Consider the following 24637-nt stretch of genomic DNA (forward strand, 5'->3'; position numbering starts at 1 on the left):
AAGGATCAGCCTCCAGGGCCTGGAGTCGGGCTGGGAGCAACCTCCGGCTGCTGGGATTTCTGAGGCTAGCAGCAGTGCTAAGCTGGCACGGTAAGGCTGACAGAAACTGGCAAGTTAAACTGGATTTACAGCTGCTTTGCATTGCTAAAACAGGCAAAGCAGCCAGAACCTATGAGTGGATCTGGCCTATAGGTTTCAGCGAGGTTTCTCAGTGTGACTGCAGAGAGAACAGAGCCCTGCCATTGGAGGCTGTTTGGCTGTTTCCTGTTGCTGTGCCAGGAGGAATAAAATTCATCACTCTTATCTGTATCTTTTCTTTTTTTTTTTTTTTTGACTCACAACAGGAAAAAAGTATTAAAAACAAGACATTTTTTCACTGAGGTGAGAAGGCTGTCTTTGAGGTTCCAGCTGGGGGGAAGTTGTCCCTGCTCAGGACAGCAGTGTGACACAAGTAAATCTTTTCTAAGGGCATAAATAGGATTGAAATGATTAAATAACCTTGCACTGGCACTCAGCAAAGGGTGAATTTCACCCTCGGGGTGGCAGACCTGGGCAGGAAGGAAGGGTCACTTTGAAGCAGTCACTCTGTAGAGGAGAGCAGTGCTGGGAGCACGAGCCACGTGCTACTGCTGTGTTTGACAGTCCCCCAGATTTGTTGTCGTGCTTTCTGCGCAGTCCCCTGGAATGAAAACCAGGCGTAGCTCATTGAAAACATGGATGTAAAATTAGCACATGCTCCTCAAATTACAGGGCACCTTCATTTTCCTGACTTTTCACAAAGGGCTGTACGCAGGACCCTGGGTGAAGAGCGGGATTAATTCCAGCAAGCAGCGCAGTGGGCGAGGCGACGGGCGCCTGCGTAGGTGTCTGAGCCAGCACAGCCCTCTGAACAGGCCAGCTGCTTCTGGTGAGCATCTCCCAGTGGAGTACCTCGCTCAGTTTGTCAGGAAGGATGAAGAGAAAGCACCAGGAAACATCAAAGGAGAAAGAAAGGAGGAGAGAAATCAAGGACAGGAAGAGAGAAGAGTGAGGAAACAGAGCAAAGACAGAAGGGCCAGCCCAGAACAACAGGGGGCTGGGAAGAGCACAAAGCAGGAAAGAGAGGATGCTCTGGTGTGCATGAGGGAAAAGTTGTTTTCAGATGTAATGCAGACAAAACAGAGCGAGAAAATTGTAATACATGAAGGGGGAGAGGATGTCAGAGGTGCAAAGGAGGAAAATTCAGACTGAGGTGAACAGAAAAGCTACAGAAACCATTTGGATTACTTTGACACACCAGTCCAGCCAATTTCAAATAGCAGCTGCTAAGTTCATAGCGTCAGGGGGTCGTGCCATTCTTCACAAGGAGGCTTTGGGGGCCTATGGGAGCAGCGGGGCCATGCTGGGAGGCTGCTGCAGGCACTGTGGTCGGTGGCTGGAGGCAGATCTCTCCAGCCGCTCTCCACAGGTGGGAAGCCTAGCGCCAGTGTGAATATCCCTGAGACTTGTACCGTGCCTGAACGCTGGTGGCAATAAACACCACAACGATTTTCAATGTTTTCTTTCTGCCATCTCTCTCTGCAGAGCTTGAGACACCGCCCCCTCTGTCCTGGGAGAGCAGTGCAGCGGGGGCACCTGCCTCCCCGGGAGGAACGCCCCACCACCGTCCAGTTTTCCAAACAGGAAAACTACATTTAGAGACCGGTAGTCAGAAAAATGTGTCTGGTTGTCTTCTAAGTTATCTGAGGAAGAACAGTTGTCAGGCAGGCAGGGATAAGGGCTCCCTCTAGATCCCTCTTCTTTCACTTGTTCAAGCTATCTAGGCTACCAGAAATAAACAGCTGAATGGAAATTTTAGTTCTGACTGTGAAAAGCAGCTTTTGAATGAAATCTACATCAAATAACAAATGTCTTCTTTCCTCCTCCTCCTCTCCACCTACCTTGTTCCTAAACATTAACTTTTCATGTCACTTGAGCTAAGTTCAGTGTCAGACTCACCAGATCTTACTGAAAAATACATCCCTCTTTTGTGGCAAGCTGGAGAAGATGAGAGGCTTGTGGTGTTTTTCCTTCTCAATCTCTGCTCCACTGGGAAAAGAAGCTAAGGCTGCGTGAAGCTGCCTCCTTCCCACTCTGCTCAGCTTCGCTCCCAAAAATGCTTCTCCCCCAGCTGCTTTGCAGCTTCTCTTAAGGAGGCATGGGTTGGCCCACTTGGTGCCATCGTTTGCCAGGGGATGTTTTCTCAGCCTGCGGTGACTTCCATCATGGTAGAAGGCTGAAGAAGATTGCTGTGGAACAAGTCATCGACACTGCTAGCTGTGCCATTTGAAAATCATTGCCTAAGCGTGAAAGAGAAATAAAATATGAAGAATTATGAAATTTAAACCCAGCCCAAAGCCCCAAACCTCCAAATCATTTCTGCCATTTCTGCTTCCTGTTTTCTGAAGTCTTGGGCTGTACTCGCAATCATGCTTTTAAACTTTGTTCCAGAGCCACAAAGGTGAGAAATAACCCTTTCTCTGACAGGAGCTGTTTTGTGAGCAGTGATACTGCGAGCTGTCCTCCTGCAAAGGAGAAGGTTGTGGATGTGAAGGCTGGAGAGAGATGTTGTTTCTGAGAGTGGTTTTTTTTGTTTTTTTTTTTTCTGCACAAAAGGGAATGGCTCTTGCTGGACAGCGGTGCCTGAAATATTCTGCAGTATGCAGTAGTACTAATGATAAAGGTGGATGCATTTATGGTAAAAGAGTGGGGAGCTGAACTTACTCGGGGACCTTACCGGTATATCCTAATATCGAGACAGCAAATAGTGGAAAGGCCCAAGAGGAACATGTGTCTGTTGGTAAAAACAGACCTTGTGACACTGACCAGAGTCTTGCTGTCTTCGGTGGAGTGGGCACGACTATTCCTGTATCGCACCACAGTTAAGCAGAGATGTGCTCATAGTTACTTACTTTGATCAGTGCTGAAAATCAGAAGCAAAAAAATTGAATGTGGACTTGGGGTGCCGTCATACAATGTTGAATCAGCTGAAATCAAAGCCAGGTCAAAGTGTAAGTGTGATGGCTGATGTTCATGGAAAAACAAAATCTCTCAACCAGTGGCTGAATTTACTTCTCACCTGTTAGAGGAAATTCACCCCTCTCACAGATGCCCTGCAAGCAAGGCAGCTGCAGCTGCATGACACAAGGAGCTCTTTCCTCTTCCCTCACCTTGACCATCAGTCCAGCAATGAGGAATCAGATTTAACCCTCAGTGCATTTTGCAGGCACTGTGAATCTTTAATTCTTTTCCAGCAGCAAAGCAATTATTTTTGATAGACACACTAGTTGTTTGTTAATTTGTTTGTAATCAGTTTTCCGGGAGGTTGCTTTAATGTGGGAGGAACTGAGTTCTTTGGGTGCAAATGCTCGCTGCTGACTCTCTTCTTAGTCATTAAGAGATGTTTTTCACATTAAGGCGCCTTTACTTTTAAGGGAAAATGTCAAGTGTCTTCTGATGCTAGGCATATGAAGTGACGGAAGCCGTTTGCTGGGCTGTACCATGCGAGGGCAGGCATGGCCAAGGCATCATCCCTCCAGTGCAGACCTCTCAGGCAGGCTGAAGAGCCCCCATCCCCTTGCAGTGTGTCTCTGCTGTGCGTCCTGCACCAGCCCCCGGGACCTGACATCCTGCTTCCAGGTACCGACCTACATCCATGCTGATTTGCCACCAGGCTGAAGGATGTCACTGTTCTTTTCCAAAAGGAACGTGTCTTTTTATTCAATTCCCTTGCCACCTTTTTGTATTTTTGAACTGCAGCTCTTTTCAGGCTCCCTGCCTCTGCAGTTCTTGCCTTTGTTTGGGTTATTTTTGGAAACTGGGGAACAAGGAGGAGGGATGAAATTTAGGGAAGTTGACTGCGCTGTGAGTCTAAAGCTCTTTCTCTCCATGTACTCTTCCCTCTTTCTTCTGGCACCCCCCCGTGTCAGAGTGGGCTCCAGGGCACGCCAGAGCGAGCTGTTTGTGCTCTGCAGGTCACGTCCTCGTGTGCAGAGCAGGGTCGGTGCACGTGCTGCTCTCCCCCCTTCCTTTCTGCAGCAGCTGTCATTGCTCTTCTGCTTGTCTGGGTCAGCCCAACTGGCCAAAAAGTGGTAGGTGGTCAAACAGGGTTTTGAGAGCTGTGAAATACCCGCGTCACTTGGGAGCTCGTGTACCTTAAGGTGAATGGTGTGCAGAGAGGAGTGCGCATCCAGCTCTTTGGAAGCCTGGGGAACAGTGGCTGAAGCTGGAGGTGGCCAGAGCCTGGGAGCTCCTCTTCAGCCCCAGCCTCTGCTGGCCCTCCAAAGCCTCCGAGCTCCTCTGCATGGCGGGAAGCACCTCACCTCTCACATTCCGAGTGCAAAAATGTAAGGAGAGATTTTCTACACAGGAGCACCCGAGAGCTTCCCTGTTTCTGCGTAGGTTTTCTAAGACCATTAGTGCATAGGAAGACGTTGACCGCCCAGTAGGTCAGGCTGTCCTTCCGATAGCTGAGGCAGTGCTCAGGTAATTGAGATGCCTCTGATTGCCCATGAAAATTTGCTGATGTTTACGCTGCTGTCAGGTACTGAAGTCACTCCATAACATTGATTGTGGGATCTTGCAATGGATTTAAAAATTGATCAATATCTCAGCACAAAGTGGGAATTTTCCACTTTTTTTTCCCCTGCGGTTATGAAAATGCCTAAATAGCTGTATAGTACAGTAAATGTTAAACATTAAAGAATGGCTTTGTGTGTACTGATAAGAGAAGATTGGTGGAGAAGGAAGTAACTTGAGTTTGGCTGGTATAGCTGATAAGGTTATGGTGGAAATCAAAGTGGGGGATGATCATAGTCTTAAAGCCGTCTTTGAAGGATGGGTTTGGGTCAACAAGAAGAGATAATGAGGAGGACTTCTCCCTAAATTAAAAAAGACGGGTAGATGATTCTACGCAAAAAGCTGCACAACTGATGCAAAAAGTCAGCCAAATAGAGAGAGAAGGAAATCAACAGAACATGAAGTACTCTCTGAAAACACATAGAAATGGAGAGGTTTTTACTACTGTGCTGTAGCAGAGATCAATTAAACTGTGGCAAATGGTTATGCAAAATGTTTGCTGAAGGGAAATCATCGTTCTCTTTGGATTCCATGAAGGAGCACTGGCGCTCTGCCTGTGGTGATTTGTTGTCACCCAGCCCCGGTGCTCATCGCTGGCACTCAGTGAGGTTGTCTAGGGCAGATTATTTATTTAATTAGGAATGGCCACAGTTGCACCGAGAGACTGGCAGCTCCGCAGCAGGAAGTCTTTTAGAGGATAAGTCCAGTTGCTCGCAGATAGGCTGCTTTGTTCATGCTATAAATAATTAAAATCACAAATAAGTGTATCTTGGCATTTTTGTATAAGCTTATTAACAGCAGCTAATAATATCAAATGTGGTTTATGTACTACCATGCACCATAGTCCTCTAATTTCTTGATTAACTAGCCCAGAGACCTGCTTGGCAAGCTAAGAAATTGGGTTGTTGCTAACTGAACTTTTGAACTGTTCTTAACAAAAGGACACGTCAGTGAGGGAAGAGTCAAATTTATGAGTGTGTGAGCATGAGCAACCCAGAAAATTTTGTTCCAATAAGAGCAAAGAGAAATCCCCCTCTTTTTAGGCCAAATAGGCAAGGTCATGCTGCTCCTTAGTTTAGCATATTCCAAAGGTGACAATGAGCGCTGGTGGTTCGAGGGAGTCCCAGGAAGAAAGGAGTTTGAACGTGACTTATGAGAGGCACCATCATTTGAGGCAAAATCTCTGGAAAGTCTCTTCAAGATTTTATGTCATCTGCTCTGGTGGTTTTGTTTTTTTTTTTTCCTTTTTTTAAAGAAGAAGGCAAAGCCATGTGATTTAGCGGTCATGTTTTTACCAATAAATTTGACTTTTTTAAATAATGCATTCTGGGTTTGATCCATGTCTTCTTTCCCTAATTATTGAGTAATAAGAAAAATTATTGCAAGAGGAAAAGAAGTAACCTCTTTTAGAGGAAAACATTCATGATTTTCAGTTAGGGGGTTGGTACTAGATGGTTTTAAGGTCCCTTCCAACCCAAACACCTGTGATTCTACAATAAGCCGAGCTTTGGCTCGCTCCTTCACATGCAGTGGTTGGGATGTTCCCCTCACCTCCCCCGACCTTCTGCAGGCACCAGGTGCCAGGCTGAAGCTGTCATGTACAGCGTCCAAAGCACTCCATGGCTCCTTGGAGTGCACCCTGGGGTCATCATGGTGAAGGACAAGGGTAACTCCTCTGCTGCCCTTTTCCACTCCCCGCTTTCTGTAGCCCAGGCCAGTCTCTGTGTTTCCCGTTCCAGATGGAGTTACAAGCGGTATCCACTCGGAATTGGGTTTTTATTGTCAGCACCTGTGAACAATCAAAGCTGGTTTGTGCAGATTTGAAATGAAACTTCAGTCTGAAATGGATGTGATTTCAGAACAGTTTTTTTGCAGTCATTGTCATTATTTTTCACCAAGAAATAAAAGGCTTTACGGTAACTCCTAGATGTGACTCTAGTAACGGTGCACAAGAATAAACCCATCGTGTTTTGACAGTTAAAGTTATTTAGTCCCTTAAAGCCTAGTGGCATACATACGGTGTGCGCAGACTCCTGAGACTCCTGCAGTTGTATTATTTTTCGTCACCGTATTCTAAAAATTCATTTTAAGAATTTTGGTGAAGAACGGATCTCAAGAGTATTTTTAGTTAATATCTTGGAATAGAAAAGTACGTTTTCCTCAGCTTACGGTCACTCAGCTGTGAATGAGCTAGTTATTGAACAGACCAACTGAATATGGAGAAATGAAGAACCCTCCGATCCTTTTGTTGCAGCCCCAGAAAACACTTGCTATCAAGTGCTAGTTTCAAAATCCAGGTTCCAGATGTGTAGGAAACAACTTCCTTAGTCTGATGGTTTGATGTGCTTTGCAACTTTGGCATAAAAACTGTTATTTACTGCTAGTGATGCTACCAAATGGAACCAGCTCAGACTGCTACATAGGAGGTGATAACTTGAAATTTAATTGTAAATATACTTACTTCCCCAAAATAGAAATGTTGATTTTCATATTAAATATCTCAAACTCACCTCCCTCCACCACCTCTCTACCCATTATTACCTGTCTTAGATTTCTTCGGGGGTGTTTGCATGCGAAGGAAATACCAGATTCATACTTTCAAGCAGAAAAAAATATCTATCTGGAGCCTCAGAAGTCTCTACTTCCATAATATTTTAACTTTTCAATTAGAATCAATATTACCTGTTTTGCCAATGCTAGCATTAGGGGAAAAGCCTTAAGAGTTTGATGTGCAGGTAAAATGAGAGTAGCATAACTATTTTTATGTTTCTGACATCAGTGTCCTGGTTTGTCTAATGTTGTGTGCCACAGTGAGTAAACGCTCCATGCTGTGCTGTCCTCAGTGAACCAAACATCTATTCCAGGACTGCCCCTTGCTTCAAAACTTGTAGAAACTTTATAAAAACAATTTGCTTATTTGGGGCATTGTCTTACTGCCTGCTTGGAAATCTGCTAGTCTCTCTATTTTTAATAAACGAGATGCCTACGCCCCATGAATGTGTGCTCCTAATAGAATGCGCTGGAGTCAGTAAGAGGATTCATCTGCCTGCTGCTTCAAATACTTCAAAAAACCATCAGGCAGCATTGCTACACCAGGGAACCTCTGTGTTTGCTTATGTAGTCAGGCACATTCAGTTATCATCACGCTTCCTCTTCTGTCCTTTACCTTTCTTCTTTTCTGTTTCCCTGCACTGACAAGCAATGCATTTTCACTGCTGGGAACACAGAGAGCTGTTCCTGCCAGACCCTCACTGTTCCGCATCTCCTTCTACCCCCCCGGCAGCACCTTTCACCGCCTGTCTGTCACGTCCCCACGCTCATACCTATTCTGCACGAGGTTTGCTGGGTGCCTTTGTGTTGCAGGAAAACAGGCTTTTGAAAACTCGGTTGGCTTCCAGAGGCAGTTGCACAAACCAGGCTTGTGCTAGGTCTACTGTACAGGAACTGACAGAACTGACAGCTGTTGGGGAGGAAAAAAAAAAGTAAACCATGCCAAAAATTCCACTTTCCAAAGGGAGTAGGATGCCTGTTGTACAAGAACAAAGGGGTTTACCATTCCTTGCTCACACAGCCCCTTGGAGGTTGGGGCTGTGTCCACTCAATGAGTGCTGAGCCGTCCCGCGGTATCCTCTGGGGCACAGCCCATCTGTGGGGCAGCCGCCAGAAGCGCCTGGGGGCTCCCCGGCTGTTTGGGGCAGGGAGCAGGGAGGGAGCCGCAAGCTGTGGCTTTGGTTTTCTCCACGGGGCTGCGGGCAGCGGCCGTGTGGGTGCCGGTCCCGCGGCTCAGACCCCAGCCCCCAGGCACTTGGGCAGCATGGGCTGCCAGCGAGCGTCTGCGTGGGAGAAACGTGAGGGCTCTCTGCAAGGCGGTTGGGCTAAAAATAATGCTCAGTGTTATTTTTAATAACGTTGTCGTGGATGAAGACAGCAAGGTGGGAGTTAGTAGCCTGGGACATTTCTTCCTCCCGCTTTACAGGATAAACACTGTAAATCCTGGAGTGTTTGTTTGGCTAGGTAATGCTTTCCAAAAGTATGTCAATGAAGCAGGCATCAGAGTCATAAAATACTTTCCTATATTTAGCTTATAAATATGCAATAGAAAGTCATTAACTTTCAGACTCCCAAGCACCAAAAGCGCTTCTGAAAAGGGACTTGGATGTTGGCATGAGGCGATTTAAAAATACGGATTTTAATACTGCCAGGATTGCACGGTCAGTGCTGTGCTGTCGGTGGCGTTCAGGAGGCTCAGCCCCATCCGAGGTCAGTTGGGTTACTGTGAGGGCATGATCCTGAAACTGTCGAAGGGGGCAGGATTACTGTGGGATTAGCACTTGATTGGTTAATTTGGAGGATTATGCTTTTAACGAGATACCGATACCAAAAACCCTGTTAGAGAGACCTGTGGAATAATTTAGGCTAGAAGGGGCCCTGGGGGGGATATCTTTCTGGCCCCTGCCCACGGCAGGTGCGTGGTTTTGCATGTTGTTAACTCACCTGTACGTGATTGTGACTTATGCGATGAAAGGTGAATTATTCAGATGAATTATTCTGATCTTTTCCGAATAGAAGAGGCAAGTGAAACCCGCAGTATTTCACAAAGGCAGAGATGAAGCTCGTGCTCGAGTGCCGCCAGGCATCGCTTGTATGGGCGCCTTCGTTGAAAGCAAGCGTGGCTGGGGGGTAGCGCAAGGGGCTGAGCACTCGCGAATTCGTTTATGCCGCCGTGTTGCTGGCGGGGTGACGCCCCGAGGGGGTCGGTAAGCGCAAGGAAGGAGTTGGTGAGCGGCGAAGGCAGAGGCTGCCCGGCGCTTTATAGGCAGTGGTTCTGTTTAGGCTTAATCCCCGTAATGCCGTGTTAAAATTTACAAAACAGCTTGTAATTGCGGGAGCTGATTTAAACCAGCTATTTGTGGTTACGTCTGCCGAGGAAACTTAAACTTCAGCGTTCCCCAGCCATCTAATGGCAGCGAATCGACTGCGGGTCTCTTGCAAGAATATCTAAATGTAGGCTGTTGAATAATCCCTTTGGGGGCCCTGTAACTATTTTTGTGCCTGGATATGCGTCATCAGTGGGTATTTTCTCTGGTGACTAGCTTACATCAGTAGGTCTCCTACCATCCGCTCCATCAGCGAGTGCCTGATGATTGATGGGAGTCGCGGCCGCCGCCGGGCTTTTAGCCGTGACCTGGCGCCGCGGACAGCGGGGATCTCCGGGAGGCCCGGGCAGCGCAGGTACCGCCGGGGCCGGGGCCGGGGCCGGGGCCGGGGCCGAAACGGAGCCGCGGGGACGGCGGCGGCGGTGCGGGGCCGCCGGGGATGCTCCCGCCGGGGGCGCGCGTCGTCGGCGGGGGGAGCGCGGGCGCGACGCCGGGGACGCGCCCGGCACGGCTCGGCCCGGCCCGGCCCGGCCCCCGGGGCGGCAGGACGCGGGGCATCCCCTTCTCCTCCTCCGGCCCGCGGTCTGAGGAGGGGAAGGGGGCCGAGGGACCGGCGCCGGGTGGCTGGGAGAGGTCCCCCCGTGAGGTGCCGGGCGCCCCGCGGCAGCCCCGGGGCCGGGCACCGTGTCATTTCGTCTTCTTTTTCTCCTGTTCTTCCAGTCTCTTCCGGGCTTAGTGCTTTTGGTACAGCTGTGATGGGAAGGACAAGGTCAGCTCTTTGTGAACTCTAGCTCAGAAGTCTCTCCGCTCCTTCTCCTGGCAACCGGGGAACGAAATGACAGACGTGGATGCTCCCGGTGTGGCCGATGGTTAAAAAAGTCCTTACTGCTGTTTGTCGCACGGCAGTGTTTGGCTGAGGGAGGATAGTGGCCGGATCAGAATTCCTCCTCACCGCTTCTTCCTGTTGGCAGGTGGCCCTCTCCGCAGAGCCCACGGTTTCAAAGCCTCGCGCTGCTCGTACGCGTTTCGGTGCCCACCGCTGTTTTTCACCCAGGGGGTGACGCGGTGCGTCTCGTGCGGGATGATGAGACTTGAAAACTTTCGGAGGGAAGAGGGGAGCTTCATTTTAACTCGCCTGCCTGCCTCCTCCTCCCCGTGCACTACCCCAGCGGTCGCAGTTAATGAATGAAACCAGACTTCCTGTACGAGCTACTTAACCAAAGTCTGCGTGTTTGTTGACACGGTGCTTATGTAAAGCTGCCTTCAAGAGCGATGTATGTGCTGCTGTGGCACGTATGCCCTCGCTCCGTGGGATGCAGGTTACCTACATACCTTTCCATACCCTGCAGACAGATGCCCGATGCAACATAAGAGCTGGGTCTGAATCAAATTCCCTGATCTGCTCTCCAGCTAGTCGAGCGTTGGTTAAGGGCTGTGTCCAACAGAAGTTGTAGGAAGAGAAGTGGCGACTAAAAAGGGGCTTGGAAAATCAAGGGAGAGGAGGGAATTAAGAGGTTTTTGTTGAATTGCCGTTTACGGGTATACCCTTCCTTTGTTTCTATATAATACTGTTTACCGTTACTTCAGTAAGACTTCGTTATTTGTGACAAACTGGTTATATAATTCAAAATCTGTAAAAGCTTCAGTGCAAAAAGCTTGATGAGTCTGGACTCATTTGCACTGCAATTCGTTGACTTTTCCTGAGGTACTGTGCTTAGAAAAAGTAAAGCCTGAGAACCAGTTGATGTTGCTGTGCGTATGATTTGCCACAGCTTCCTATTCTATTTCTATTCTATTCACATCATTATGGCCAGCTACACATCAGCATCGTTTGGCTAATATTGGCTACCTTTCCACCCCTTTTACGGTGATTATATGTTAAGTAATGATAATATTTTTGGGTAGCTTTTGTTTACAGTGTTTGTGCAACAGCTCAGCATTACCAAGTTTCTAGATAGACTCCGCAGGCCTTCAGACTAGTTCAGGCCGAGTGATAGTTTGCTGGGAAAAAGCGTTTGCAGGTTGCCCATTGGTTCCTGGTGCTTGGCACTGGGGCTGCATGCACGGCTGAGGGCTGAAGTCCAAGTGGACGTGTGCCAGCGTTTGTTGGTGCCTCCCTGTGTGCCGGGACGGGGATGTCACGCTGGGGACAAACAGCAATTGAGGTGCTCACCCGGTGGTGAGCTCATGCCAGGTGGATGCCCAGGTCCACACGCCCACGCCCTGTTGACTTAGGTGAGTAAATGCAGGCACGGAGTTCTGCTTGCACAGCCTTAATTGGGGAGTGATGACTGTGGTGGCAAAAGCCTTGTTTTTCCGGAAGAGCCTTCGTCTGTTCAGTAGCTGCCTTTCAGATCTTGTTGGTCACCCTGGACAATGGCTAGCCAGATATTTCATCTGGGGTGTTAAAATAACTAGGTGTCATGAGCAGGGAGCAGCGCAGGTTCAGTGGAAGTCCAGACATCCACTGCTGGATCTCCCAGTAACTCTGTAGTAGGCCTCTCTCTTCCCTGGTGAAGCGTGTTGAGGTTTCAGCATGCATACAGTTCCCAACGGGCACGGGGTTGCAATTACCTTACTTTGGAGGTAAAAATGGCAACTGAACCCAATGAGGTAATATCAGGGGCTCCATGCTAAAATTTTCTGAATGCACCAGCCAAAGTAAAAGATGCAGTGCAACACATTTCTCTCCTGCCAGCGACATCCGTGACTGCATGCTCCGTACTGCTGCTGTGCTGTCTGATATTTGGGGAGGGTCATACCACACCAGCAGTGAATCAATATTTTTATCGTCTTGTGTTCTTTGGACTCTTAGTGCCTAAATGCTCTTGACAGCAAAGGCGCACCCTGGGATGGGAAGAACCGCAAAGCTAATAGGAAGCTCCCTTGTGACAGCAGTATTTTGTGTGAGGAATGACTGTACGGAGCAGGCGGTGCTGCACGGGCATTAGCAAAAACATTGCCGCTTGAGAGATGTTGCTGCAGTGAGCTGGCTGTAAGTTGTAAAAATACTCTGAAATACGAGGCAAGTTAGTGATTTCACTGCTTCGGGGAACATAGTGTCTTTGCATTCTGTTAGGTCAAATCATCTTGTTATGGTCATAAATACTTGGCCTCTCAAGAGGGTCTTTCTGTTTCCATAAAGCCCCATTGACATCATTGGGCCAGTTCCTAGATAGGAGGAAACTCCAGTTTTGGTCCACTTCTGTGGGGAGGGGCTTGGATAGTTTCATTGGTTTGTCTGGGTTTTGTTTCTTGATTTTTCAGGTGTCATGGAGGAAGTATGGGTTAGCCATTGTCTCATTTAGACATTATTCTGACTGCAGGGAAAAATAAGGGGTTACTCATAACCATTGTTGTTGTTTGTAGTAAGCGGAGTAATAAAGAGCCAAGAGGAAGAAAAGAAGTGCAGTGAAATTGTACAAAGAAAATCCTGCATAAAGAAAAGTTGGAAGAGTGAAAAAAGAAATAACTGGTATTTCATTTTTGTGGTATTTCATTTTTTAAAATCCGATTGATAAGGTTAATGAAGAGCTTTCCTTTTTTTTTTTTTTTTTTTTTTTTTAAATGATACGGTCTGTAGAAAACCATGAATGAATGGAATGAAAGGACTCAGATAACACTTCAGTGCTTCCTGCGCACTTGGTCCACGAGGGCACTGGTCCTGAAACCTCTGCCCATCTGCTTTGTCCTTCCTCCTGCAAGCGGCCAGTGACTTTCATAAGACTGTTTGGGATCCAGGACCAGGCTGTCAGTAGCTTAACAGCTTGGTGAATGTTGCCCTGGAATATGATTAGTTTGGAAGAAATACAACCATTGGTTTGGACGTGGGGAAGAGGAAGGAATGAAGATGTTGCAAGTGAAGTCTGCGTGCTGTGGCGGGCGGAAAGGCACCTCCTTCATGTCGGCAGCCTGGCAGCAACTCCTGTGAACTGTGGCAAAGTCTTTTCTTTGTCTCCTGCTCTGCTTCCCGTGTACACACAGCGCAGTAACTCCTGCATGGATTTTTGCTCTTGGCAGTATTTCTCTTCAGTGCCACAAAGTGAGCATTTTTCATGCAGGACCTCACATAGCTCTGCAAGTTGTGTGCTGCCAGTGACTCAGCCCATCTGGTAGCAGCCTGCACAGCTCCTACCAGGCGCCGCTCCTCAGATGCAAAGCCACAAGTGAAGCCTGAGATAGCAGCGGGCTAGGGACAGGGTTACTGCGGGTAAAGAGGTCCTGTTCCCAAAGGGGTGGTGAGGGAAGAAGCTCCCTCCCTCCCAGCCCTGGTTGAAGTCTTCCCCAGATGCATCCTGGCCCTCCACAGGGAGATCAGGTTGGCTTGGAAATGAGGTGTAAAAACGGAGAGAAAGAAATGCCCCACACTGACATCCTCTGGAGCCTTGATAAAGACAGGACACCTGTCAGCACAGGAGTACTTAAAAAATATCATTGATGGGAGGGACTTACATGGTACTGCAAGTCACTAATAACATGAGTGTGGCACAGGCACTAATTCAGGAGTTTACCAAGTGTCTGGAGTTTCATGTCTTGACTTTGTCCCTTTGCAGACTGACCGTTAGCATTCAGGAGTTTTCCGGAAACTTGTCTCGCCTTTCTTCTTAAACACAACTGCCAATTGCTACCCTGCAGGTTAGAAATAATAGCGACCAAGTTAAAAAATGAAATTCCTTTTCAGGTAGTCATTTTGTTTTCACATACTTACTCCATCGTCCTCAAAGTTGGTCTCTGCGCAGTTTTCCTTTTTCTATACTTATTTATACTTTTAGCTGGTGAAGTGAATGTACATGTCTGAAGAGATGTTGTTGCTCTATGTGCTGCTTTGTGACTGTGTTTGTTGAAGGACAGGGGAGACAGAAATCAGCCTGTGAGGTCCTGACACTTGCTGTCCCTTTCCTGGGAGGTACGATGTCAACCTGCAGCATGAAAACCCCTTGCCCCCTCCAGGGACTTCAGTATCCATATACAAAGGCCAGGCAGAAATCCTTAGGTGGAAGTCTGTAACTTGGGAATGAAAAAGAAATGGGGTTATGGCAACGTGGAGACACATGAGCAATGTGCAGGGAGAAGTAAGAGTAACCAAATTATTTTAGTGTAACCAAATCATAGAACATTGCATAAAGGGTTGAAGATCTCCATTCTTCATAAAGCTCAGGTCATGTGCTGATGAAATGCACCCTTTCTTTCAATGGGGACACTTGTTTTTTTCATAGTCTTGATTCTTGACCAAGAACTAACTTCTCGTTCCACTGGAAATTTGCTTCTGGTTACTGAGGGAGCTGGGATGCTAAATCAGATCGGTTGCTCGTTTCAGTTTAACGTTTTCTACCTTGATTGATTGCTATTGAATTAGATACAATGTTAAAGGCATGACCACCTAAAAGAGTATAACAGTCTCAAAGAGGTATAAAGGAGTGAAACGGTGCGAACAAGCAAAAGGAGTATTAGCTCAAATACTGGGAAAAAAATCATTATGTTGAAGGCCAGTTCTCCTGACGGAAACCAGAAGAGCTGATGAGCTGGAGTAACTCAAAAGTGACCTGGACAAAACACTGTAAAATATGCCACATAGATTTTTCTTATTTGGGTATGAGATGATCTAATAGACTTTGTACATTTCCTTTGTGATCTAATTTCTGGGGTTCTATGATCACTTTTTAAAAAGGTCATTCTATTGCCTGTCTCATTGCAAACCTTCTTCCTGAAATTTTTTGGCACTTTTCACCAAAAAGGAAGACATTTACAGGAATGCAACATAGTAGTATTTTGAAGAACCCAAACAGATTTTTCCTGGCCCTTTCTTGCTGTTGTTCCAGGGTAAAATTCCCATAATTCTTGATGGGAGTTTTGCATTAAAATTTTATGGCTGCGTATACTCACTAGCTACTCTTCCAAGGCCTGAGAGATATCCATGCTCTACTCCCACAGTTGCCCTTTTCCAGTTCTTTAAAGCTACAGTTGGGCTTTACAGGAAATAATAATCATGCCTACCATACTGTAACTAAGTATTCAGACACATGAATCTTTTTCTTGACTTCCTATAAAACTGTCATTTGTAGCTTTATTTTGTTCTGGTTTGACCATAATATAAACAAGAGTTTATTAAAGCGTTAGTTTTAAGTTGCTGTTCTTTCTTGAGAATGCAAGGTCTCACAAAAATAGTATTGAAACTGCAGGTCAAAAACATGTATTAACAGAAAAATGAATAATGAGTCTGTTTTCATATGGATTTTTTAAAAAGTACAGATTGTAGTTGAACTAAATGTACCATTTCTTCCACTGCAGCCAGGAAGCCCTCATAGACTTTTGACAGCGTCGCCAAAAAATTAATGCTTCAGCTGTTTAAAAGATATCAAAAGCTTGTTTGGCAATTGTAATCTTTTCCAGGAATTTCCTTTCCCATTTTCCCTCCCTATAAAAATTGATAACAAGATGCTTGTATGGTAGAAATGGAAAGTCCGAGGTATGCCATGAAGCATTGTGCATTGCTTCCAGCCTTGCTGGATGAGGCACAAGATCTCCAGGGCTGGTAGGAAGACGTGGGCACTCCATTGTTTGAGTAGAATTTGCTCCCAGGATTATCTGCGTGCCAAGACGGTGCAGATATTTTAGTGTTTTCTAAGCCATTTCTGAGTTTTTATGTAACGTGGCAATAAACAGCAGAGCTGTTGGGGGTGGCTGGGTAGGAGCTCAAAGCGGTGACAGAGAAAAGGCGAGGATGAAGGAAGTGAAGAAATCACCGCATGTGTCAACGTCAGTTGACATGGCAGGACCGACGGCAAGGGAGAGCAGCCCCAGCCCAGCTTCTCCTGAATTCCTGTCCTCTGTTTCACACGCAGCAAGGTGTGACAAACTGAAATGAGGCACAGCTTGAACTTTTGTTCTGAAGCGTATCAGAAAGGCACTGAAACGCAGAGTCAAAGGTCAGAACTGTTCCCTTTTCTCTAGCAAATTCCCAAGGCAGCTGTTGATACTGCTCTGTCTTTTAAGGCTAACCTTGAATAGTATTTGTTGGCACACAACATGAAATAAATAGTATTACCATGACTGTTCTTCTCTGATGATGGAAGGGAGATTCCACGTGGAGAAGAGTAAGGCAGTTGGGGAGGTTGCCAATAAAAAAGCCACTGTGTTTGCAGAGGGTGCCTGTGCATTCAGCAAATGCCAATGAGAGAAATGTCACTTTATGGGTATGACGGGTTATTACTGCACAAACATGTACAATTACACAGTGGGTCAAAAGGGCAGCTAACCTCGCCTCACAGCTATTATTTTAAAGCAAACACAACTATCAGGCACACAAATATCAGGGATTGCAGAAGGGGAGCAGTAAAGTAATGAGTGTTTGGAACTGCATGCTAACGAGAAAAAAAGGGCATGTAACAAGCCCTGGTGCTGTGGGAGGTATTTTTCTCCGTGTCTGCAGTACATGGATTGAAATGTCACCCTTACATACTGGAGAAGCAAGCGCTTCCTTCTGTCACTTAAATAAAGTCAATATAGTGTTATGTTGTTCTAGAACTTGGAAATGGGAAGAGAGTATCTATACGTTTTTTCAATTACCCGCTTTTATACCAAACTGTTTGTGTTCTGTGTGCCTTTGTAAACTAGTGTGTTTTTTTCCTTCTGTTGTGTTACAAACATCTTCATGGATATCCCCTTCTCTCAGCTGTGATGTAGCGCTCCAGTTGACTTCAATAAAGGGCAGTCCTGCAAGTAATGCAGTGCAAGACAGGGCCATGAGTGCTCCTTACTTGCACTCTAGGTCTCTAGGTATTTTACTTTTTTTTTTTTTTTTTCCCTTCATTTTGTGTGTTTTGCCTGATGCTTCATAGAGTCGAGTCTAAAGAGGCGGAAGGCTCTGTGGATGCTGTGGCTAACCTGGGTGTGTGTAGGATGGCCGTGCTATATGTGGATTTCTGAATTTTGCTCTAAGGCTATCAGGATTGTCTTCCCTTTTAATATGGTCTCAATCAGTGCTTTCACTGGCTTCTCTCTGGGTCACAAGAAGGAGCACACTTCAGCAGGAATTGCATTATAGCCGCTGGCCTGAATCTTTGCTCTCACTTGACCTCATACTTCTAGGAAGCTCAGCTGGCAAATGCAGCCCAGACCGTCGTGGTAACACCCTCTGTGGTGTGTGGGCTGCTGGTTAGGTTGTCCTGCTTCCATATATGCCGAGGTATTTTCACTGACACGCTCTTTTCACAGGTTTGAAGTCACTCTGGCTTTCAAGGAGCGGCCTTCCCTAAAGTGGAAATGCGGCCTTAGCCCAAGGACCAGCTAAAACCTAGAATTTGCCAAGGCAGAACGGGGTGGCAGAAGTTAAATGGAGAGCTTTAGGTCAAAAAATTTTATGAGATCACCATCCTTTTAAATTGGTTTACACAGATGGCTGTCTGGTTTGTTGCTTTGTCCTTGCTTAATAGTAACTGTTTATGGAAAAACGAATTGCTTTGCAGAAGGAGGTCCAAAAGCTCATGCTGTTGTTTCCCTCACTGGAGATCTTCATGTTATTATGGGCATACAAGGATTTGGCCTGAAACGGAGATTAATTACGAAGTGCGCAGTGAATAATTAACCATTTGACTTGTTCCTCTGTAGTCACCGGGTTAGAAATGATTTCCCAAACTGCGGGAGATAAGAGAAGGTTATTCCTGGTTTCACAATGTCCTTATTGTTACGGCTTTGTGCTGTGTGTATTCTGACATCAGCTGATACCTACGCAAGTCGGGTCCAGCTTCTCATTCAAACCACTTCCTGGGGTTTTCTCGGGTAATGGCAGTGATTCAGAAGACACCACCGTGCCTCAGAAAGCCGCCTCTGACATGTCGCACCAGGACTGCGGGACGGGGAGCATGTGAGATTCTTAGGAAGGAGTTTTGATCTTAAAAATACCCACGTTTTTGTTTGTTCAGCATTCAAATTTAGATGCGCATTGCTTGGCTTGTGTTCTAGTGACCTATTCATAGACCAGTGGTATGTATTGTGGGGTACTAGTGATATATATGTACGTGTGCGTGAGGCAGGAGCCTTAGACTAGCCTCCAGGCAGACGTGCTGATTTTACATCCACAATTGTTCCTACCTGGTAAAAAAACAAGAAATAGAAATGACTAAAACTTTTTAAAGGAAATCAAACCTAAATAATAATACTCTGTACTTTTGCAGGATTGTCTACTTAAGAAGCTGAGAGTGAGCTAGAAACATTGATGAAGCCTCTATGCTGTGAGGTGGGTATGCATTTTTATTACTATTTTGCAAAAGCATAGAAAATTCAAACCATTTGCCCAAGTCCAGCCAGTGCTATTTAAGAGCTCTGAACAGAGTCCAGAAGTTTTCTACCCCAGCACATGTTCTGACTGATCAATAGCTTATGAATAAGGTCTTCAAGTGCCCTCCCGTTGAAGGAAGTGATGAGGTTTTGCATTCTGTTATCGTTTGAAGCGCTTCTTTTAATTTTTGATTTCTGACTAATGGAATAAGTGACTCTCACAGATAGTGCTCCACTGTCTTCCTGCCCCTGGTGTGCAGTGCATTAAGATCACGTTTTTGGGAGAAGGCAATTTATGATAGGGGAGTCAGTGGAAAACAAACATGTCCACTGGATCCAGGCCAAATATAATCTGGGGTTCAGAAATGTTTAGTGTGTTTCATTACTTTTTTACTTATTTATTTATTTTAGCCTTTTGTTACGGTCAAATGCACCAGCAGCCTTTTAATAAATCCCCGTGTGTGTGAGACTTGCAACTCAGGTTTGCAGACCTACGAGGGCTGGATAATTTGAATAACTGTGAGAAGTGAAACCGAGCATTCGTAGGTCCATCAGCTACAAGCTGCAAAAACAGTGCGTTGTTATAATTTTGATAGTCTTTGTCATTATGGGATGCTGCATGCAAAACTGTCAGCTCTGCTTGCCCCGTGCAAGAGCGGCTCGGATGTGGAGCCTCTGTGTTTCCGCGCGCCGTGCTTGTCACCCACCCCAGCTTGAGGGGCCCCACTTGCAGGGGACCTGTTTTAGGCAGCAGCCTGTAGAAACTCTCTCTTAGGCTCTTCACTTAATTACAGTGGTTTCCCTTTTGGCTTTGTGAGAGAAACCCAGTGAGGGTGCTTCTGTCTTCTGCTGCATTCCACTGGGAGCCTGGATCTGCTGTGACAAGGAATAAGTCAGGACTGGAATTTGTCTCTTTAAGGATTTTGGTTTTTCTTTAAACTGGTGTTTGCCTTTGAAAGCCTTTTTTGAATAAATTACTCTGACAGTAAGTACCAGAATATATATTGATAAAACATGAATTTATGCCTGCCAGCATTTATCTGTTTTGTGCCTATTCACAAATACAGATAAATTTCCCCAGCTGCCAGTTTCTGCTTACCTGCATGAACAAAAGGGGACAGAGTGCTGGGGCACAAGCTGAAGGTGGGTATAGCTGAAAAGCTATATTCAAAATCTTTTTCTCTGTGACATCATTGTGGCTCCTCAAGTACCTCTCAGTTTATATGTAAAATGCATTAAAAATATGACACAGTTTGATGCTAATGTTAGCTTCACACTCTTCTCAAGAAGGAATGAAAATGCTCAGAGGACAAGTTGCCTGTGTGCAGATTTGGTTTCTGTGTAATATGAGTGGTGCAAAAGCTTTTATTACCTTAGAAACTTTTTAGTACACAGTACAGTTGTTAATTAACATCACTTTTATTTTAAATCTGAATTTTGGACTTCGTTGAATTGGAGACGACGGGCCTACTTGTAATCTGCTCGATAGGGCTGTAACAAGTTGAGATACCTCCAGCCTGAGACTTTCCGTTTTCCCAACATAAGCACCATTTATTTTGCTCAGTTCTAAAGCGTTTGAGCTCAAAATCTATGGTGAAATTTGTAATACATCATTTGACTGAAATTATGCAAATCCATTGCCGTAGCGTAATATGCTGTAAGACCTCTGGAAGGGAAACCACCCGCTTGTTCTGCCGCGGGGTACCCACAAGTGATGCGTGGATGCACATCCCCGTGTGATGATGTTGCCTGATGCTTTGCTACCTGCCTTGTGTTGCCCCAAAATCCAAGCCAGTGGCTTCACCCCTTTGATTTGAACAGACTCTTCAGTGTCCAAAACTGAACAGTCACGATCTACTGCTAGCTGCTATAGTCATTAATCAATGATTTCGTTATTGGTTATCATTATTTTGGCTTCTGCAGCCCTCTGCGTGGGCAGCTAGATGGTTTTCCTGTGTTGCTAGAGCTCCAGTCAGCTGAGGAGGGAGCTGAAATCATCACAGCCAATTTGGAGATTTCTTTGGAGATTTTTGAGTGCCTGTGCCTTTAGAAACAAAATCCAAGGCCTCAACTTTCTATCCTTGTTGTGGCATTAGGGCATGCTGTCAACTTCAGAGCAGCTAGATCAGCTTTTAAAAACATCGAGGTGGTTAAACAGAGAGAGAACCAGCTGAGGAGGAACAGAAAGCAAAAGCTGACTGGAAGAAAATTTAAAACTGCAGAAGATTCTGGAATACTTCACCTGTGCTCTGAGCTGGAACAAAACCACGAGACTTCTTACACAGTAAGACATCTTATTCCAGAACGCTCTAAAGGTTGCTTCAGTTTTATTTGCTGAAAAACACTGTGATGGCATGCTAGTATTCCAGCTCATCTCTTAGTCTCGTTAAGGTAGTATGAACTACTGTTAAAATGTTAGTACTGAAGTAACGTGTTATTTCATGAAGGTATATATTTCCTAAATCTTCATTTAAACCAGGGACAAAATCTATATTTTTGTGGAACTTTTCAGTTCTACCAAAGCAGTATGTTTTATTCAGGAAACCCTTTCAGCATGAAAAATTTTGATCATTTACACAGCTTTACAAATTTTCTTGATTCTTACTGTATAGCTTCCGTTTTTAAAGAGAAGTGAGTTATCTTCTTTCACTGTCCTGTAGAGGCTGTGAATCCCTAGAGTTACGTGTTTATGACCACATACGCTTTCAGCCCGGACACGGCTGACTCCCCATTTCGGTGAGAATGTTTACAGGCAAACAGTCTCACGACTAAAAGTGCAGCTTTTTACGTGTGCATTTTGCGAGTATAGGACTTGCGCACGCTCTGCGCCGAGAACCAAAAGCTTCGAATTCAGCCTGCAGAGAGGAAGGAATTCGTCTGCGCTACAGTGAAAGGAAGTATTTGCTGTGTTATTGTAGCGAATGGCCTTTTGCCATCTTTGATAAAGTATTTAAGGGTTGTGCACCCAAAGTCTGCTGCCCTCCTGACCCACCATCAATCACCGGCTGTACGCGAGGGTGGATGAAACGCCGGCCCCGTAGGAGATCCATTGTTTCAGCCCTGCGCCGCTGCTCTGAAAGCGGAAGCCGCGGACAAAGCGTCTCCTCGTGATTCCCCCACTGCGCAGCACCGCGGGGGCTTCTCCTCCATGCACACCTTCTCTGGCCCCGGTGGTACCGGCTGAGGGGTACAGGTACATGTGGAAGCTGTGGGAGCAGATGAGATGAGCCTCTGGGATGGCTTTTTCCACGTGAAAAAAGGGAAACCAGAAACAATTGTCATAACACTGAGCCTTGGCTATATATTTACATTTATTTCCCCTTTGACTATTTAGCACTGCCTAGAGATGAGGTTTAAAACAGTGAATGGCCCATCATTTTCCTAGCACGCTGCGAATTGCCCAGCCTCTTTGCTTTTTTTTTTTTTTTTTTCTCTCTTCAAGCAGTTCTGGTTACAGAGATGCCAGCATCCCCAGTAAGTATGCCAAGAATGTACAGTTGTACTTTATACTGCTAAATTAACAGACAGGAATAGTCACACCAAACCAGATTCAGCTCCCAAATGGGAAAGCATCTCCTCTAGCCCAAATTTTAATGACATTTTTACATGAGAAAGTTTCACCAATAGGACATACAGTGAGATTTAAAACAAGTGCTGTTGTTTTTCTATGGTGAGGACAGGTAACTTCCAGAGAACAGCGGTGATTTTGGTTTTGATGACCGACTGGGGGTTAGAAAAGCCTGGACATTCAGATAGGTAAACTCTTCTCTTAGTACTTTAAAGTATTTAAAATTTAAAAAGTTAGTTTTTAGTTTACCGTTTTTACATTTCTGAGGACTAGTTTGATGTGAAAAATAGGACCTGGTTCATACTTGATTTGTTACGTATTTCTGTGTGTGTAGTTCTGTTAGCTTTGTGAATTCATTTCCAATTACATTCATGTAAGTGACAGGGGAATAGAGTCCTAAGTCGCATAACAGCAATATCAGAAGAGCTGACTCTGATTGTTGCAGAATGTGGTGCTGATGATATGAAATATTTTCACACACACATTTCTGTCTCCCAACCAGGAAGGGTCTCCTCCTGGCATTATGAAATCTGCAGTCTTTATCAATTTGTCTGTGACAGCTGAAATATTGTGGGAGATCTCAGCCTCCTGCAAATTTTAACAACTATGTTGTGATGAAGCGAGAATGAAGTTTTATGATTTATTTAAAACAAGGGGAAAGGGTCTTTCATTTTTGCAAACACCATACTTAAGGTACACTGAAGTCCATTGCCTGACTTCTCCTTGGAACTATTTTTGGTTCCTTCCATGAAACTGAGTGGGTTTCCCAGGCACCAGAAGAAAAAGTTGAGAGGAGTGTGCACAGGTGTTCAGGTGAGAAGTGGAAAATTGTCCATGGCTGTCTGGTGTCTGTCCACCGCAGACACCAGAGCTTTCAGCCATTGCAGGTGCTCAGATGTGTGCTCAGAGAGGTGCTTCAGACTGGATTACTTTGTGCTGTGCTCAAGTTCACGGTATTTCTAGTTTTCAGTGCACTGTACTGCTCTATTCCTGTTTATAAATCTTTTAAGTGTGCACATTAAAAAAGTAATTAAATTGTCATTATAATTTATAGTATGCCTGAAGTCAATCACCTAATTAAACGGAAAGAGCAGAGAGGTAGTAGGTTCATAAGCATTTATTAAGTACTGCGGTATTAATTATGCAGGACTTTTGAACCAAGCAAAAGAGGAAAGAATGGAAACACCAATCTAAAAGGGCCTTCCATTGCTGCCCTTCTCAATTTAATAATATGAGACCTCCCCCCCAGTTAGTAAGACAACACTAATGCTTTCTTTTTGTTAATTTTTAATGAAATTTTGATGGATTTTTTTTTATGATGATCACTTGCAGCATTTTCCTGTAATATTTTTTAAAGAATAATCTCCCTGCATGGGGCCTATAAATATGTGAGTAGAATTGGAAGATACATTTAGAGCTATGGTTTGGGCCAGATTGTGCAGGAACAGGCTCTCTTGATCATCACTTCACAGAGTGCCAGAAGGGGAGTGGAGTGTGCACCAGTCGCACAGGCGGCTCCCCAAAAAAGAGCTTGGGGACGGTGAAGGTGCGGGCTGATCCTAAGAGAGGGTGCTCAGCCAGAAGAGCAGAGGGGACAGGCAGGGACACTGTGGTTATGAGGACATTTGCTCTTTCATTGCAGCCATTCTCCCATCTCTAGCTGTGAACCCGTGTCACTTGGTGAAAGGTGGGGGCACGAGCTGCTGGCCAGCACCGGGCTGTACATTGGGGCGCAGGGAATGGATGTACGATACGTTACTGAGCTTGGCGAACAGGCCTACCTGACCAGGCTTTATTTGTGTTTTGCTATCTGTGGGGAAGGAACACTATTGCTTTTTTCCTACAGGAACTTATGGCAAAAAAAGGTCTCTCTCCCAGCTCACCAGTAGTGACGCCCTTAACAGACCTTTAAATCTTTTAAAAAAATCGCCAAAAAACCTTCCATATAAGTGGACAGGTGTTAGAGACTTACTTACTACTGTCATTATCAATTTGGTGTAACATATTTGGAGCCTAATTACATGGGCATCACTTTACCTTGGAATACATTAAATAGCAATTCTTTGGCAATGCATAAGCACAACCTATAGGCAACATCTAGAAGTTGGGCCTGACTTACTTGAAAACTGTAGACCCAGTTCAATAGTCTGTTTTTTTCTGGAAGAATTTGCGATTGTGTGATCGGAATGTAAATCCATGTTGAAGGCCATTTCTTTTCACAGTCTTTAATAGGCTGCACTTAATTGACAGAAAAAAAAAGGAAAAAGGAAAACTAGACTGAACAATCAAGAAAATTTACTGTGCATAGATTTTTCTTCTA

The 24637-nt window shown here is 45.4% G+C and overlaps 1 protein-coding gene across 7 annotated transcripts in view; it reads left to right on the forward strand.

The window, feature by feature from the left end:
• The window catches only part of HIVEP2 (HIVEP zinc finger 2), a 137704-nt gene that overhangs the window by 40636 nt on the left and 72431 nt on the right, over positions 1-24637 (forward strand). For 4 of the 7 annotated variants that reach the window (XM_080588049.1, XM_080588050.1, XM_080588048.1 and 1 more), the window contains one exon: positions 18647-18708. The gene's annotated coding sequence lies outside the window, so the exon portion shown is untranslated. Of the gene's footprint in view, positions 1-122; positions 9829-18646; positions 18709-20845; positions 21034-24637 lie in introns of those variants that run through there. The other 3 variants (XM_080588054.1, XM_080588052.1, XM_080588053.1) reach the window with 3 other exon arrangements.

Source organism: Anser brachyrhynchus, assembly GCF_964034855.1.
Source record: "Anser brachyrhynchus genome assembly, chromosome: 3".
Lineage (NCBI taxonomy): Eukaryota > Metazoa > Chordata > Aves > Anseriformes > Anatidae > Anser > Anser brachyrhynchus.